Below are 16,832 nucleotides of genomic sequence, written 5' to 3'. Positions count from 1 at the left end.
GCTATAAATAAAAAACAGCTTTCACTAGCTGAACACTGATTTGATTTTAGCAAAATCTTAGTTCAGGACAGGGATATTTCCTATGCAGAAAATGACAGAGTTGGAAAGTTTAATCAGCTGTACCTTGGCGGGATTTTCAGTTCTTTTCACCTACTTTTTAGACCAGCAGTGCTCCCTCCTGTGTGACCTTTTGCTGTGATTAACAACTGAAAGTTAACTGATAATGTGAAATGAAAGGACAAAATGATAGTTGACAGTTGTTAGAGCCTGAGACATGGGTTAAAAAAGGGTGTGATGGGTAATATTCAAACAGCAGCTTTTGTGTTGGTGTAGCAGAAGAAAGTGAAATCTGTGTGTGACACCTTGCAGAAGCCACACAGAGAAGTATTTCACAGCCTGAGCTCTGTGGGCGGCCTGCAAGCTTTGGAGCCAGAGCTGACCTGAAGTTCAAAGCTGACACGGCTGCTGCAATGGCTGAGTGAGCTCCAGCTTGACCTCAGGTGTCAAACACACAGAGAGCACCACTGAGAAACACACCACAACAGCTCTTTTAGTACCATTCCTGTCAATATGGTCAGCCCTAATGCACTGATCTCACACGAAATATCTGCGAGATGGACCCCCTGAAGCACCTCTCAGTGCTGCAGGTAGAAGTCGAGAACCTCTTCAGGTGCAGTTTGAGGTTGGAGTCGCCCTGAGAACCAAGCAAGGAAATGAACAGACATGGGACTTGCATGTTGGTTTGTGTGGTCTAAACATCGTGGGAAGGTCAGGAGCACAAGTTGTAGTTCTCCCATCGCTTCCCTTCATTCCCTTGGTCACATCCTCTAAAGTTCTCACTGGGTGTCCTGGGCCTAGTTTTCCTAAAGAATGTTTATTTTGTCTCTCCAGTTCTGCTACTAGAATTTATAATTTTTTTTTTTTTGTCTATAAAATGTATTTAATTTTTCCATGACCCCCCAAAAAGCTGGTTCCATTTTAAGCATTTACTCTGGTTGTCACAGGATGTCTTATGTTGAGGTAACCTCTACATGTGTCCAGTTTCAGATTCAAGTAGAACCTGGGTAGTCAAGGTCCTGCCAAGCTTCCTTTCTTCCAGGCTAAACAACCCCAGCTTTCTCAGCTGCTCCTCATAAGAGCTCCAGACCCTTCACCAACTTTGTTGCTGAATGAATATTGCTCTTGTCTGGCACCTTTTCTCTTTTGGGAGCTTGCAGGATCACAGAGCATCTCCCCTGTGAATTCAGCAAGCAGTTTCCTTGCCATCCCTGTTACAAAGTGTGGAACTACCACCTCTTACTCCTAGCATGGTAGAGACTTCACTTTTGCAAGTCAGAAACAGCACAATATTTGCTTTGAGAGCTGTGCTGCCAGTCTGCTAACTGGGATTTCAGAGGCTTGAGAGTGTGAAACCGTAGATGATAAAATAGCAAGCCTGACAGCACCCTGCACTTCTGCTACGTGTAACGGGAAGGATCCTCTCCTTTTGCTTACTGAAAAAAAATCCCTGTGCAAAAAAATATTTTAGCAGCATTTTATCTGCATGTGTTGGAAGTGGTTTACACATGCTATATCACTTCTACCATGTAGTGAGTGGATCTGTGGCTGAATCTATGAACAAATATTGAGGTATAATGAACAACATAATATGGAAAATATGTTTGAGCCATTAAATAAAATTGAGAACTGGATCTCACAGTGTAAGTCTGTGTTCTGTGTTTACCTAGAGCAAACAAGCAGGAAAGGGAAAGTATTCATGTGGAATGTGGATGAAAATAATTCAACAAGGGTTACTGTAAATATTGCAGAAAATCTCTGGTGAAAGTGGATTAAAATTCCCATTACAGAGAGATTCTAAGTGCTGCAACACTAATACATGAAATAAGGAGAAGCAAAAAAATAGTTTGGCTTAATAACATTGAGTATATGTTAAGGAAAGAAGTATGTCTGTATTTTGTACCACAAGTAGCTTCAACAGCTTTTAGGGAAGGTACAGAAGCTATTTCGAGTCTTCTTTCAGGGGTGGCAAAAATTCTTAGCAGATTAGGCTATGCACATTATTTCAAGCAGAAAAGCACATATATATCAAGAATAGGTAATTTCCAGGAATAGGTAGACATCAGTTTGTTTCCACGTTTCACAAAGCAAATGTACTGGATTTTAGTATCTAAAATATCCAATAACGTCTGTTTTATTCTTCACACTTAAAGAAAAACTGCATAAAATCCCTTTAGAGTACAAAAATTTTCTTCAAGGTGTTTTTTTGCTATTGTGGACTTTGGGGGTTTTCTTTGTGGGTTTACTCATGTCAGGTTTTTTGGGGTGTTTTTGTTGTTTTTGTTTGTTTGTTTGTGGTCTTTTTGTTTGTTTTGGGTGGGTTTTTGTTTGTTTGTTTTGGGTTTTTTTCAAATCATTAAGTTCATTACAGTACTTTAACTATTTTATGTTTACAAAGGAACTGGCTTACAGTCTAATATGTGGTTTTGGTAGGCAAATATTAGAATTGACTAGGATTACCAGATGCCTTTCTTGAAGACTAACAGATGCTGATTGGTGAGTAGGACTGGAGATGTTCTTTATTTTTAAGAGAAAAGAAGGATTATTAATTATTATGGAAAGATTCCAGCTGCATTTTGATAGTTTTTTTTTGGTATATCTGCTCCCTGTTATGGTCAGCGAACTGTGGAAATCCATCTAACTGATGTAACATGCAGAATACTTCCAAAGGACATGCAACTGCTACTTAGTGAGGTGCATGCTCTGCATCCCAGGCCACTGGTGTGAGTAAGTCAGCCATGGTTGACCACAGCATCTGCTATGCGAGAGCAAAATGTGGCAGCAATCAAATCTTGTATGTAATTTTATTTTCTTAATCCTAAAAATAGTGAACTTTTCTCTGCACAATTTTTCTTCTTCGCTTATTTTCTCTGTGTTGTTTTACATGTAATTTAAAAGTGAAAACATATGACTTACAGCCTTACTCTGCCCATTTACTCAGCTGTACCTATTTAATCAATTTACATTGGAAAGAGAGTTTACCAACTTTCAAAAATAAATCCAGGACCAGTGTAGAGTATTGTATAAATTAATGTCTAGTTTCATTTTTGCTTTTTAAAAAAAGAAAAAAAAAAGTGTGAGGAGAAAATTTTACAAAGAGAAAAAAAGAAAGAATAGGGAACAGGGTGGTTCTTGGATTCTTTGTCTTCTTAGGCCACAACAAATTTAACAAGCCCTAAAACAAACTGTGAGTTTGTATTAATGGCTTCTGGCAAACTGTCAACTGATATTAACTTTATCATTCAACGCAATGTCAGCTAGAAAAAGCTTCAGGATAGGGCATTTGAATGTTAGAATCCTGATTAACAGATTAAATGAATTCCACTTTATCTTTCAGCCCAGTACTGTGGACTAAGATACCTGGCTTGCTAATCTTCTCTGACTTTAGGGTAAGTATCACTGACTGCAGCTTGGACTCAGACCTTCGTAAGGTGTCTGAAGACAGCATGGCAGATAGATTAGCTGCTGTTTTCTAGCAACTCTTTTTTTTATTTCGGCTTTGGCTGGCCAGTTTGGATCTCATTAATGCTAATACTGGAATAGGCTCATGATACACTATCCTGATTTATGTTTCATGTGGACTGAATTTTGTTGGAAACAGAGGTTGTTAAATATTTATATTATTTTTGCATTTAATGTCACTAAGCTCCATAGGCCTGTCTTGCTATCTCTTGTAAAAATATTTAGTTCATGCAATCCTTCTCCTAAGGTGCTGCTGCATTTTATCAACAGCAGGAAGCAATATACTTTCCAGTCCTGGTCAATGACTTCCTTGTTAGTATACACTCAGTCACATTTTTGAACCTGAAAATTTTAAAGTTTGCCAAAATACCATCAAGTTTTGTTAATTCCATCATTAAGCAGGCATAACTAACATTGCAAGGAGGTTTAGTGTTTTTTCAGGGACGTTTTTTTACAACAACCACTTCCAAATTTCAGATCCCTTAGGGTTTCAGAGGCACTTAGAATTCAGATGCAAAGCAGAGGCTTTCATGCAGGTGTGTGAACAGCTGGGTGCAAAAAGCAAAATACCATTTTCACAATCAATTTTGGCTTATCCTTCGAAGAGGGGCATGGAAATAATAATGCATGGAAATTTATAAAACTATTCTGAAGTCAAATCATCATTCTCAAATATCCTTTCTTTAGACAGATGAGGTTATTCCTAACAGCTTCATTTCTGTAAAGAATTACCACAGCATTGAGACAGGTACTGTTGTGGCAGGACATCTGGAAGAGAAAATTCATCTTGGTATGAATTTTGGGATGAGATTGCTCATACCACCTTAAACTGTCTCTACTTATTGAGTTAATCACTCTGAACTCTCTTTGTAGACAGAAGAGAGAAAGAGCATTTTAAACCAGCGGATATCTATTTTAAGTGTTTGCCTTAGAACAGGAGTAATTGTGAAACTCCTTTTTATCTTCTTTGTCAGTAAAGGGAACTGAGGACAATGATCTCTGCTGTGGGTGTGGCATCTGAGTTGTGCAAACTGAGTCACACCTCAGCACTTTCTGCTTCTTGCCCCATTGTCTATTCCCAAGGACAAATAGCTCACAGCATATTTTTTCCATTCACTTTCTGTTTTTTGATTGGTCTGCTGCTAAAAACAAACTTTTGAAGATATTAAACAGATATTTCCCACTATTCAGATTTGTCTCTTGCATGTCCGGTAAATGAGATCTGCATTTTCATCAGTGACAAAAACTGGTTTAGCTGCTTGCTGTAAAGCTTCTCTATTATGTACCTGAAATGCTGATCTTATTTACGGTTATTTCTTCCCCTCCCTTTTTAAGGAGGGTAGAATGTGCTGGTGAAGCCATGATCTGTTATCAGGATGCTTATTTTCTTACTTTAAGTCTCTTGCAGATGTGTGGTTCAAGCTTATCACATAACTTGAAAGAAGTCACATTGTGCTCTTTCCACCTTTAGACCATTTAGCATTAAAACATAATTACGCTAGTTATGCTTCCCCCCAGAAGTGTGTGTTTCTCATCAGCCACCTTCCAGTCCTGTAAAACACTGAAATGCCTTTTAAACATTTTTGCCTATTCAGAAAAAATATTGCAAAACTGTGCTTCTGCAGCACCTCCTACCTAAGATTGCCAGAGCCCTTCACAGGCATGAATACTTGAGACAAAAGGAAATATCATATTCAAAAGACAGACAATGCAGGAAAACATTTTATGAATTGGCAGAGCTCACACAGCAGCACCATCATGGTATCTCTACATTTTGCACAAGGCTCTTTTTTTGTGTCCACTCCTGTGCTTTAACCACGTCAGCCCATAGGAGCACGTTCTTCTCTCTCTTCTGAGAATTGATTTATCACCATAAGTATGGTTTATTACACAGTCTTATGCTGTAAATTTTGCTGCTCTAATGGCTGATAGAAGTCTGGCACTGCACTGAGTTCCTGCTCATTTACTCCCTGGATATCGGGTACACTGCTGATGTGAGAATGAGCTTCCTGGGAAGTCTTTCTTAATAGAAAAATGTGAGAATCAAAGAATTCAGTTCTGCTGGGTATTTTCCCATTAATCAGGGTTCTGACTGGTTTCACTGTTTGAAGAACCCTTTGTTTCCTTCATCTTCATTTTTATTGCAACCCAAGATTTACAGGGAAGCTTTTTTTTTTTAATATAAAAACAGAAAGCCAAGAACCAAGCAATAACTGTGAACTACTGCCTATGCAGAACAGCTTCTTCACACAGTGACACAGAGCCAGTCTGCTTTAAAAATGTGTATGGCTTCGGGTGTGCTAAATATAATTTGTCTTAATACAGGCAATAATCAACACTGCATACACCTGTGAGGGGAGGAAGAGAGCTGGGGAGGCAAGGGATCCCACATATCTTTCAAGATGATTTCTGTAGTCTCATGAATTTATTTAGGGGCTTGGAAGGGGTATTTAATTCACTACAGGAATTGCTTGCCAGTGCAAGCAAGACATAATTCATAAGCAGCCTGGTCTTGTAGAGTACTTTACAGTTCTTATGTTGAAGGTGCCCCTGTACTGCAAAACACTGTCTGTGTGGAGAAGTGACACAGTAAATGGGAAGGATGATTCTTGGAGGGTGTGTGTGAATGGAAATCATAAATGCAGCTGCAGCCCATATAACCATGTCTGACCTAGCTGAAAATAAGCTGTTTTGGGTAAAGTTGTCCTATGTCCACTCCAGACTGAAAGCTGAATGAACACAAAGGAAAATGGCAATGGCTTTTCCTTGTTTGCTATTTGAAAGGACAGATCTGTAAAAAATGCAAGTTAAAGTTCATCTCCAGGGAAGATGAGGTAAAACTGTTCAGATCTAGACAGCATTTCTTCCATTAAATCTATATTATAGAGTGCTACTTCAGACTCTACTTCAAAATGTTTCTTCTGTGTTCAGAGCTGTCGTTGGGCTTTTGGAACAGCCCCCATTACCTTTCTCCCTCAGCAGTTGCTTTCTCTGGGAACAATGTAAGTGGCCATGACCTCCGTGGGTGCATGGGAGGCAGGCCCATTCCCATAATATCTTGGAAGGGGACTTAAGAAAAAATCCTGAAGGACACAATGCACTGTATGTTATAACTCAGAAGGAAAATGTGCGGTTCTTGACCTTGCACGCGGACTCCTGTGTAGCCAGGTAATGTCCATGGTCAGAGGGAGGGATTTGTAGTTTTCTGCTATTTTAAAGCTGGATCCTCTGGTAGCCAGTCTTTTCATAAAGGGAGGAGGGGGCTCCCTCTCCATCTGGAGATCTTTAACAGGTGATGAGTCTCTTGGAGGAGATTTTTTTTGCTGAACAATTCTTTAAAACAACCTTCTTTTCTCTCTCCGCTTTCAGCTGAGCTCACTGTGGCCTTCACTTTGGTCCTGCCTCTGCCCAGATGTACTGAACATCTTGCTCACATTAGGTTGCCCTGTAAAATAAAGGAGTGGGAGAGTGTTGAGAGTGAATTGAGAAATGGTTAAGGTAAAGAATTTAATGAGGGAGGCTTACAAGTAGAAGGCTGCAGCCTTGTGAAGTGTTAAAGTCTTTCTGGGGCAGAAGTGTTTGAGAGTGGTTTTCTCAGGATAAGGGCTGCATTCATCTTTCCATTGGAATCAGTGGAGCCCCATTGCCTATGGATGGTAACAGCACTGTTTACCTGGTTGTGAGCAAGCTTAGTTCTCCACACAACATTTCTGCATAACAGTTTTTAGGTTTTGTTATAAGGGAAATCTTGTGTATGAAATAATAACTTTCAGAAATCTAAATCTCCCATTACTTCTAAAGAAAAAAAAAAAAGAGTGAATTGGGTTCATATTAACTATAGATTGCTACAGGATTTAGTATGGATTGCTAATATCCCCTCAGATTTTTCCTTATTTCATGAATCGTCAGGTCAAAAAATGAAAGAATGAACAGCCACAATGGAGATTATATCTTGAAGAGAGAGTCATGAAGTTACAGTGAGTCATTCCTGATATTCTGATTTGTGGGACCCTCATTAACTGATGTAGAATATAAGATGGAGGCATAGGAGTTTATTTCATTTTCAGTCATGCGTGTTGAGCTCCACTGCTGCTGGAAATGTGCAAACTGCCCAGAGTTCAGAGCTTCTACATGCAATAGTATGTGTAGCATGAAAATTATAAATATGAAGAACAAAAGTCAACAAAGGTGTGTACAATTCTTCCCATTTTTGGAGTTCCACCCAAAACGCTTGTTTGTCCTTTCCCCAGGACCATACTACATGTCCATATTACATGTGTATGTTGTGTGTGCCCTGCCCAATAGCACTGAAAGTTGCTAAACTTTGACAGTTTGAGGGCAGACAAAGGAGCATCTGTTGTATGTCGTGGCTTCTTTTCTTTTTTTATGCCTGCTGATAATGTTGGTACAAATACTTTGATCTTTAAGCAGTTTGACTTCATGGAAGAGATTCTGACCATGTGGATGTCTAAGTAATTTCCATCAGCTCATAAATCTAAATAATTTTCAAACTCTCCTACTGGTTTTATGATCTCCTAAATTATACAATCTGAAGTATTTTTCAACTCTTCCACATTTCTGGCTAAGTCTTTGGAGATAGTGAAAGCTGAGCCTATAGTGTCCAGTTTCTGTGGCAGGAAGGGCACATGCAACATTTGTATGTCTGGGCAGATAAAGATGGTTTTCACCTGCTTTGTTCTTGTGCAGATGTTTGTCATGTTTAGCACCATTCTCCTTTAGTGCCTTTATTAAAAACCTCCTCTCCATACAGCATAAATTTTGTAGCCTACTTGAGCTTTCATTGACGTTGCAAAGGTCTTCCCATGGCAGATATGAATAAAGGACTGATACTTTAATTTTTATTTTTTTTTTTGTAATGACTCCTGCGGTTTAGGAGAGGATTATAGTTACCACTGGAATGTAATAAAATCCTCTTTTGAACATTTTTGATGAAGGGTGAACTCTTTCCATGCCTGAGTTTGTGCAGTACCCACCCAGGCACCAGATCCTGCTCAGTTTTACTCAAACTGCTCTTGACATTTAAAAAATGCTGTGGATTAAGGACTCCCTCACATCTCAGATCAGCACCTTACAGACACAATTTTGGGCTTCCTTTCCCTGATAAAATTGCTATACGAAAACATGTTCCTTCCAGACTTGTCAGATTTCTAAAAATTTGTGATTTGTAGAAGAAATTCCACTTCGCCAGAAATGTCCGGATTGAACAGAGGAGGGGGGAGAGGAGGAGGATCTTCACACTCACGTCTCCTCAACTTCAGAATTCCATGTTAGACAACAACTACTGGGTCCTTCTGATCTCACTCAGACCAAATTCAAGTTTTGGCCAGATTTTCTCTGTAGAATGGCTCCAAGTAGGGCTATTTCATTGCATTGGATATCAGCAGGTTGAAATTGCTGAGGTGTCTGTCAGAGAGCAGTAACTATCACTGCTTTCCTCTTACCCCAGTCCTGCATGGCCAGCAATGGCACTTTGCAGCTGGAAGGAAACAAAGAGCCATTACTTTCAGTGCATGCTCCTGATCAGGTTATATATTGATAGTTTGTGCTAGGAAGAAGGGTTTATGAGCGCCTCTGGCAACTGGTGGTTCGAGCTGTGCACCTATAAATTCCAAGTTGGCAATATCAAACAAAAATTATTCTCTGGCTATAGCCTGGGGTAAAAGAGAGTGGGAAAAGCCAAGCTGCACTACTAATCCATAACCACAGAAATTACCTCCATTCCAAAACAAACACTTAATAAATTTTTTAAAGCTGGTCAACACAATATATATAATAAAATGTCAGTAGTGTAATTCAAACCAACTTTAGAAATTGTGATATATTGCATTTGGTCTTTTATACAGTTCTGTATCATAGTAAACTAAGAACAAATGTGGACAACCATTTTTGAAGCTCATTCTGCCTAATGAATGTTATCACCGAACCATTCTACTTTGATGGTATACTTGTTGAATTATTACCAGAAAACACCTACACCCTAGGGCAAATATACTAATTGCAAAAAAAATTTTTCTCATTTAAAATGTCATAAACATTTGTGAATCTCAATATAATTATTCTGTTGCTCACAATGCTACAGCTGAAAGAAGACTCTAATGTTTGAGATTTGGCAGCAGTTGCATTTGAAAAGTGATAAACCCATTATGTGTTTGGAATATATCCCCCCATCTGTTGACAAAGTAAAATTACAAAAAACATTGGACTGAAATCAAATGTTTTTAATAACCAGTTTTCTTCCCCCAACAGTAAAATAAACACAATCTAACAAATAAGTGCAACAGTTTACACAAGACAATTTTTACAGTTTCATGCGAGATTTTGAAATTTTCTCTGTGAAGTTTCTCAGGTATTTCAGGCAGGTGTTTGTGCTATCTGTAAGGCCCACTTGGTATAATGAATTTCATTTTGTGGGAACCTACTTAACTCACCCTGCTTAGTTAAATTATTTAGCAAATTAATTCAGCTTTCTCTCTAACTCTTTGCTGCATCTGTGCTCCATAGCTAAGGAACAGAAATTGGGATACTGTAAGAGCTGTGTGACTAATTAGCCAATTGATCTTAAAAGACAGTTACAAAATACAGAAAATTAGACTTCTCATTAGAGCATGACACTGTATTTTTGTTTTTTGTCCTTTGATAAGCATCCTGTCCTTAGATCAGAACATGTTGGAACATGCTGAGGCTTCCGTCCTTTCCACTTCTCCCCTTCCTCTGCCCAGATCATAGGTCTGGCTGCAAACCTCTGCTGTGGGCACTGAACTCCCCAGTGTGTTAAGACCTTCGTTAAGTTTTGAATTATCAGAAATCGCACAAGTTAAGGACACATCTCTGGGTCCAAACATGGTCCTCAAACACCAGGGAATTTTCCTGACTATTACTGGTATCTAGGAGCCACTTCTTCACCTGATCTCCAGACTTCATTCCTACTTGCTCAACTTTTACACAGGGTTGCTGAACTCTTTGAGTTCCTTCAACAGGATTTTGGTGAATTTAGCACTTATTCTGTAGCCCTCATCTTGTGGTCTGAATTTGCTGTGTCCCATGTAAGGAATTCTTTGTTGCAGGCAGGTTGTATGAAATTGCCTTTGATTCAAATCAGGTTACCATAAAATGCAAATCCATTTATTCATTTACAACATACAAACAGAAATCAGAGTTGCAGCCACTTCGGACCACAGGAGGCAGAAAAACATGCTGAAACTACTGTTGCCAAGATCCAGCCAGAAAACCCTTCTCTCCCTCTATTTACCTGACTTCAAAAAGATGCTTTCTGGATGTATTTGTACACAACCAGTGCCTCAGGTTGTGTTCCCCTGGGACAACCCATTCTCAGCAGAACATTCGAGGTTTTGTAGCTCCTCCCACTCCTGAGGTCCTTTGTATTCCTACTCTCTTTCACTTCCCCCCTTTCTACACGTTATCCCCTTCAACATTATTCTGGGGTCAGCTGTAACACAGCTCTGAGAGGTGATGGTTGGACAGTGTGACTAAGCTTTAATACATCCAAAGAACTCAGCTAATCAAGAATGTAGACAGTGGGGTACAAAAAAGAGGGGGAGAAGGTATCTCTTTCTCCTTTCTGATTCACTTTACCTGACAGGTGGGAGAAGAAGCTGTACCTGCAGGGCAGGGAGAGACCAAATTTGTCAAGATCAAATGGAAAGGAGGGACTGGATGAACAACAGTGGTTTTTAATGTGTTACCTTCTATAGATATGAGGTATTTCCTTCTGAGATAGTCACCCCAGGCTGCATTTGCTACAGCTGGAGAGAAATAAGTATGTATTACCACAGAAAAATTTCTCTCATTAAGCATCTTAGACACATAAATCAGGTATCTTAATAGTTCAAATGGCTCCCTCTCCACAAGTGCCTGTTTACATATTTCCATTTCCAATAAAGGTGCCCTTTGGTGGCCTGTACAGATTTGGATATGTGATCTTGGGCAGCTGAAGCATTGGGTGAAAAATATCCTAGATTTAGTGGGTGCCTTTCCATGCAGAGCAGGTCTCAGCCTAAGGACTTGAAACCCACCTGTGTGCTGGTAAGCAGCTCAAAGACACAAACTCACCTCAATGAGAATCAGTTCATCTGGGGACATGCTAGACAGGAATCAGCCAGCTTTGAATTTCAGTCTTCAGAAGGTGTTTTTACAAGATGATACACTTCGAATGCTAACGATTATATGATTTAATTCAGGGGGGTCACACCAGACTTATATTAGAAATTCAGACTTCAACCTAGTTGCCTTCTCTGCTAGAAGACACAGAGAAAACTATGATAAATTAAATGTCAAGTGTGATATACAGATAAATGTTGCCATGAAGTGTGTTCCTCTGGAATTTAACCAGGCTTATAAGTCAGTGTAGTAGCACTGTAAACTAGATTTAACAGTGGTAAAGTCAATTCAAAATGTCTCTTTTTTGTATCTAAATACCTGTCAGTCTTCTTTTGCGTAAGATCTGTGTGATGATAATTTTTTGACACATATGAAACAAGTCTAAATTTTCAAAAAATATTTTCTTGCAAATATCTTTTAAGCAAGTGTAATTTTCTACCATAAATAGCACTGAGCTTAAGTGTCTTGTGTAATAAGTGTCTTGAGTCTCTTTAGTCTTCGAATTCTCAGTTACACATTGATTTTTAGTGTAGCGGATAGATAAGAAAAGTGAACTTGTTTGTGAAATCAAGGAATGCATCTGGTCTTTCCTTAATTCAGATATGGACTTTCTGAGAAGCATTTAGCCTAACATTACCAAGTGTCACTTTCTACTTATCAGCTGGAACCGGGATGAAGGTGGGCTCTCCAGATCCACTTCACGGTTACAGTGTCTGGTTTCTGAAGATAGAGAGTTCAGTCAGGTGATTCACTCAGGCTGTTATGACAGCTGAATTCTTATTTTCTTCCCTGATTTCACAGCAGTCTCTCTAGATAAGGCTTTGAAAGACAGAGCTAATAGGGTGCTTGTCAGCAACATGGATTTACTTGTTAGGAAGCTGGGGGCACTAGTGTTACTCAGATGATCGTGGTGCTGCTCCCAATTTCTTTCAATTGGATATTCCTACTTCAGGGAACAGAATATTAAACAGCAGTGATTTGTATGATTTCTTCAGGCCAACATGATGCATTTCCTTTGAGAAGAGGACAATACAGTGCTTTTATCAAAACCTTGGAAAGCCATGCCAGGGGATGAGTTGTCCATTCCTATTACCCCATGAGACACCTTGCTGTGTGCTTGCTATTTTCCATGTTTGTTTTCTGTTTCATATGATGCACTTGCTGCTCAGCTCATGCCCTGTTGCCACATTTAGCATTACCAGGAAAAGTCTTTTGAAAATCAGAGCTACATAAACTATCCACCTGCTGCCTGACAATCCTAGTTTGCTGGCTTAAGAGTTTGCTCTTCTTAATTGCCCATCACCCTGAAAATAATTTTTAAAATCCTAAAAAAAAGCTTCATGAAAATTTTGAGGTATTTGATAACCCCTGTATTTCTGCAATAAAGTCAGTAAGATTGCACAGGGTTTTTCTAGGCAACTGCCAGTCATGAAGGTAGATTTACTGATCTTGCAACTTTTGAGTGAACTTGGCTAACAAAGGTGGCTTCTATTTGTGCCACCTAAATTTACCTGTTTAATAAAAATTTTTATACTAAGCACATCTTTGCAGCTGTGGGTATATGACTAATAAAAATAGAGGCCATCAACTGAGTTATTTTTAATAGTACACGTGGTTTGCCAAATCTAGACAAGTTAAAGAGAAAAATAATTTTATGTGGTTTATTTTTTGTTCGGGTTACACCTATTAGGTACGATTAGGTATAGTCTTTCTAGTAACAGCTATTTTAAACAATAATAACCTTAGGATGTAGCATAGCTTATTTTCTTCTGTTTTGCTGAATTATATAATAGATATATTATAAAAATAAGATTGCACAAAATGTGCAAATAGAAAGAAGGGTAGAATTTCAAATGAGCATGAGGTTAAAAGTGTTTCACCAAAACCATGGTTTTGAGCTAAAATTGGCTATTTTCATTGGTTGAATACTGTTGGGGAATACAGAACAATGAGGATCCTGTGTTTGATATGCTTTGCACATTTAGATGTAGTTTGCACCTACCAACTTAGACCCAAGTGATTGAAGAATCCTCAATACCACACAAATGGATAAGTGTTGGATGGTAAAAAATATTTGTAAATGAAACCTGTTTTTTTTTTTTCCTGTTGTTCTAAACCTTGTTTAGCTGTTGTCTGTACACAAAGAGAAGGTATTTGCACAAAATCCCCTTTAAGTTCCAGAGTCTTCTCAGAAACGACTTTACATGTAAAAATTACTTCATCTTGTACTACATTTTTCCATGCTTAGAGAAGATCTACTTTATCACAGAAAATAATACTTACTACATTTATTACCACATTATGTTGAACTCACTATTTAAGATGGTATGAGATGCATTTCAAAATCCAAGTTTTTCATAAAATCTCCTCTGTCCAGATGTCAAAAGGCATTGAGATCAATATTTGACTGAAAAAATTATAGTGAAGTATTCTAAAATTCACTGAGAAGAGAGTGTTAGACAAGAGTGACCACAGTGCCTCCTAAAGCAGTCTTGCAAATGAGTTATTCTATTCTAAATGAGGCTGCAACAGGATTGTATGCATTTGCAAATTATTGTCTGTTGCCAACTGTGTGTCACTCTGGACAAGCCCAGAACATATGCAGAAGATCTGCAGTCAGTGTACATCATCACTGGCACTTAGGATACTCATTAAACTGGAAGATAAATTCTGGTTTTTTTGAATAAAAATTCTTTTGTCTAAAATGTTGCTGTATATTCATCTGTTGAGACATATATAATCACCTTTTATATCTTAATGGTTTTCTCCCCAATAATATATTTTCCAGTCAACCACTATGCACCTTCCTGTGAGTCTTATTAAAAAGCTAGGCTAGCTACCTGCCTGTAAATCCATGAAAGCTGTTTTGTATCAATTACTGCAATGCATGGTTGAAATGCCAGCCTGTACCAGAACACACATAACTGCCTTAGTCCAACAAGGTCCAGCTGCAAATGAAGGTTTAGGTGGACTGTAAGTGCTGTCCCTCTCCTTCCCCTGGCAGCCCCAGGAACCGTCCAGTGCACAAGGAACACACTTTTTAATATGTCCTCATCATATGCTCAAATTTGCTGTCCTCTCCCTGCCTGGAATGAGAACATGGCTCCTGCACAGGAGGGATTTGAAGCCCAGGCTCCTCTTCCCCTACTTCCTCATGCTATTGGCTTGGTGTGTATGAGATTAATAACCAGGTAAAACTGAAGGAGCAGAGAGGGCATCAGTAGTAATGGGATTTAACTCAGGACCCTCTTGCCTCGGCCCCTGCGCATGAGGACCATTTGAGCCACACCTAGGAAGGGAGCAGCTGGTGCCTCACACAACAAAACAGAATGGTGTGATGGCTTCAGACAGCAGCGCCCACCCAGTCCAGCCAGGATTACACCTCTGTGGCCTCCAGCCTCCCCTGCAGCAGGGGCAGCACAGGTGTAACCAAGCACCTCACCGGGCCTGGCGGCACTGCTGCTCCTCAGGATCTGCAATGTGGTTCCACCTGGAACGGTGTGGAGGCTGGGACAGCAAGGGCAATCCTCCTCATTCTGACCTGGAAACTGAGCACGTTTGGGATGAAAAGGTGAAATCAGTCCTTGTAACATATTTGTCATTGTTTTCAGGAATTCCAGCCCATCTGATATAAAAAGCAGTTTCATTAATCGGTCAAGCTAACTTGCATTCATTGGCAAATTATGCACACCAAAAAAAGACATAAGTGGCTAAACTCCAGGACAAACTGAACCCATTCTGCCACTAGTTTGTGGCATTTTGGTCATCTGAAATGAGCTGAGGACTCTGTAGAAATTCCTCTAGCTTGGGAAGTTGCACAAGGCAAATAAATTACCTGAGGGACTTTAAAGGTGGAGATATATTATTCTAGAAGTTCCCAATGAAAATAATATATGTGTCATCTATCCCTCCATGAAAAGTACGAATTAAATAATAGGGACTACTTAACTTCTGTGTGCTTGAGGTTAAATTTTCAGCTAATGTAAAATGTCTCAAGGCAGTGTATTCTGTAATTTACCTCAAAGAGTTTAAAGGGTATGGATGGGGTATTTTTTGAGTTATTGATTTTTGCCTTAAAAAAACCCAAAAACCAAAAAACAACAAAAAAAAACCCTGATTAAAACTACAAAATCCTGGTCAATATAGTAAAAGAAAAACTTAATCAAATTATGACAGTCTTCATTGTGACATTATCCTATGGAAAATAGTAGTTTACAAGTAATTTATGGATTAATTAAAATAATGAGATTAGTTACTATCACAATAATTTGTGAAAGATAGATAGACTTGATAATTTTGATGAGTTTTCAAAAGTGTAAAAGGAATAACAATGATTTCATGAAAAACACACAACTAATATTGAGTACTCTTTTGATGAAGAATTAAGAGTCACTTCTATGTCAGTATCTTGAAATATTGTTGTTTCCAATTTCCAAAATGTGGTTGCTCACCATGGACAGACCCATAAACCAAGTCAGCTGTTTGGCAGATTTTCATCTGTGTAAATCCTTATATAAACTAATTATATGGCCACAGCTTATAAACTTTATAAGAAAGCAATAACCAGACATTTTTCTTATCAATTTCAGATATTGAAACTTAACTGTAGATGTTACAAAATTAATCACTAGGCTAGGGAGTCTATAAACTGTACTCTGTTCCATAGACGTATAAATGTCCAGTACTTTTTTCCTGCTTTAAATACCAGCTTTAGTCCATGCCTTTTTTGAGTTTGCAAGTAACACACACACCTCAAAGCCTAAATAAAACCAGTCCACACTAAAGCCCTTGAAAATTGTAAGTGTAAACTCCAGTTTTAAGGATCCAAATGAAATATTCATATGTACTAAACATCTTGTATCAGGAGGTGGTTCTCTTGCTGCTGTCATAAGTCAGCCCTTCGCTCCTTGTGTCTGCTTCAAATGCTTTTATCCTTGGGAGCACAAGGCTTGCTTCATCCTGCTTGCTTGTCAGCAGGGTTGATGCACTGCATTATAAAAAGCATTCTCCACAGCTGCTGCTCACAGGCAGCACTTTTAGCTCTTTAACACAACCTACAAGGTTCTCTATCAACACAATCATTATTTATCAAAACCTTTCCCAATAAATTGAGCCTAACTAGTCTTTCCTTGGGGTAAATATGCAGAAGCCTCTCTTTTATTATTGCTCATGTA

This window comes from Chamaea fasciata, unplaced genomic scaffold (assembly GCF_029207755.1).
Source record: "Chamaea fasciata isolate MVZ Bird 193981 ecotype frontalis unplaced genomic scaffold, bChaFas1.0.hap1 SCAF_2, whole genome shotgun sequence".
Taxonomy (NCBI): Eukaryota; Metazoa; Chordata; class Aves; order Passeriformes; family Sylviidae; genus Chamaea; species Chamaea fasciata.
The sequence above is the reverse complement of the archived record's forward strand: the minus strand, read 5'-3'. Positions refer to the sequence as shown.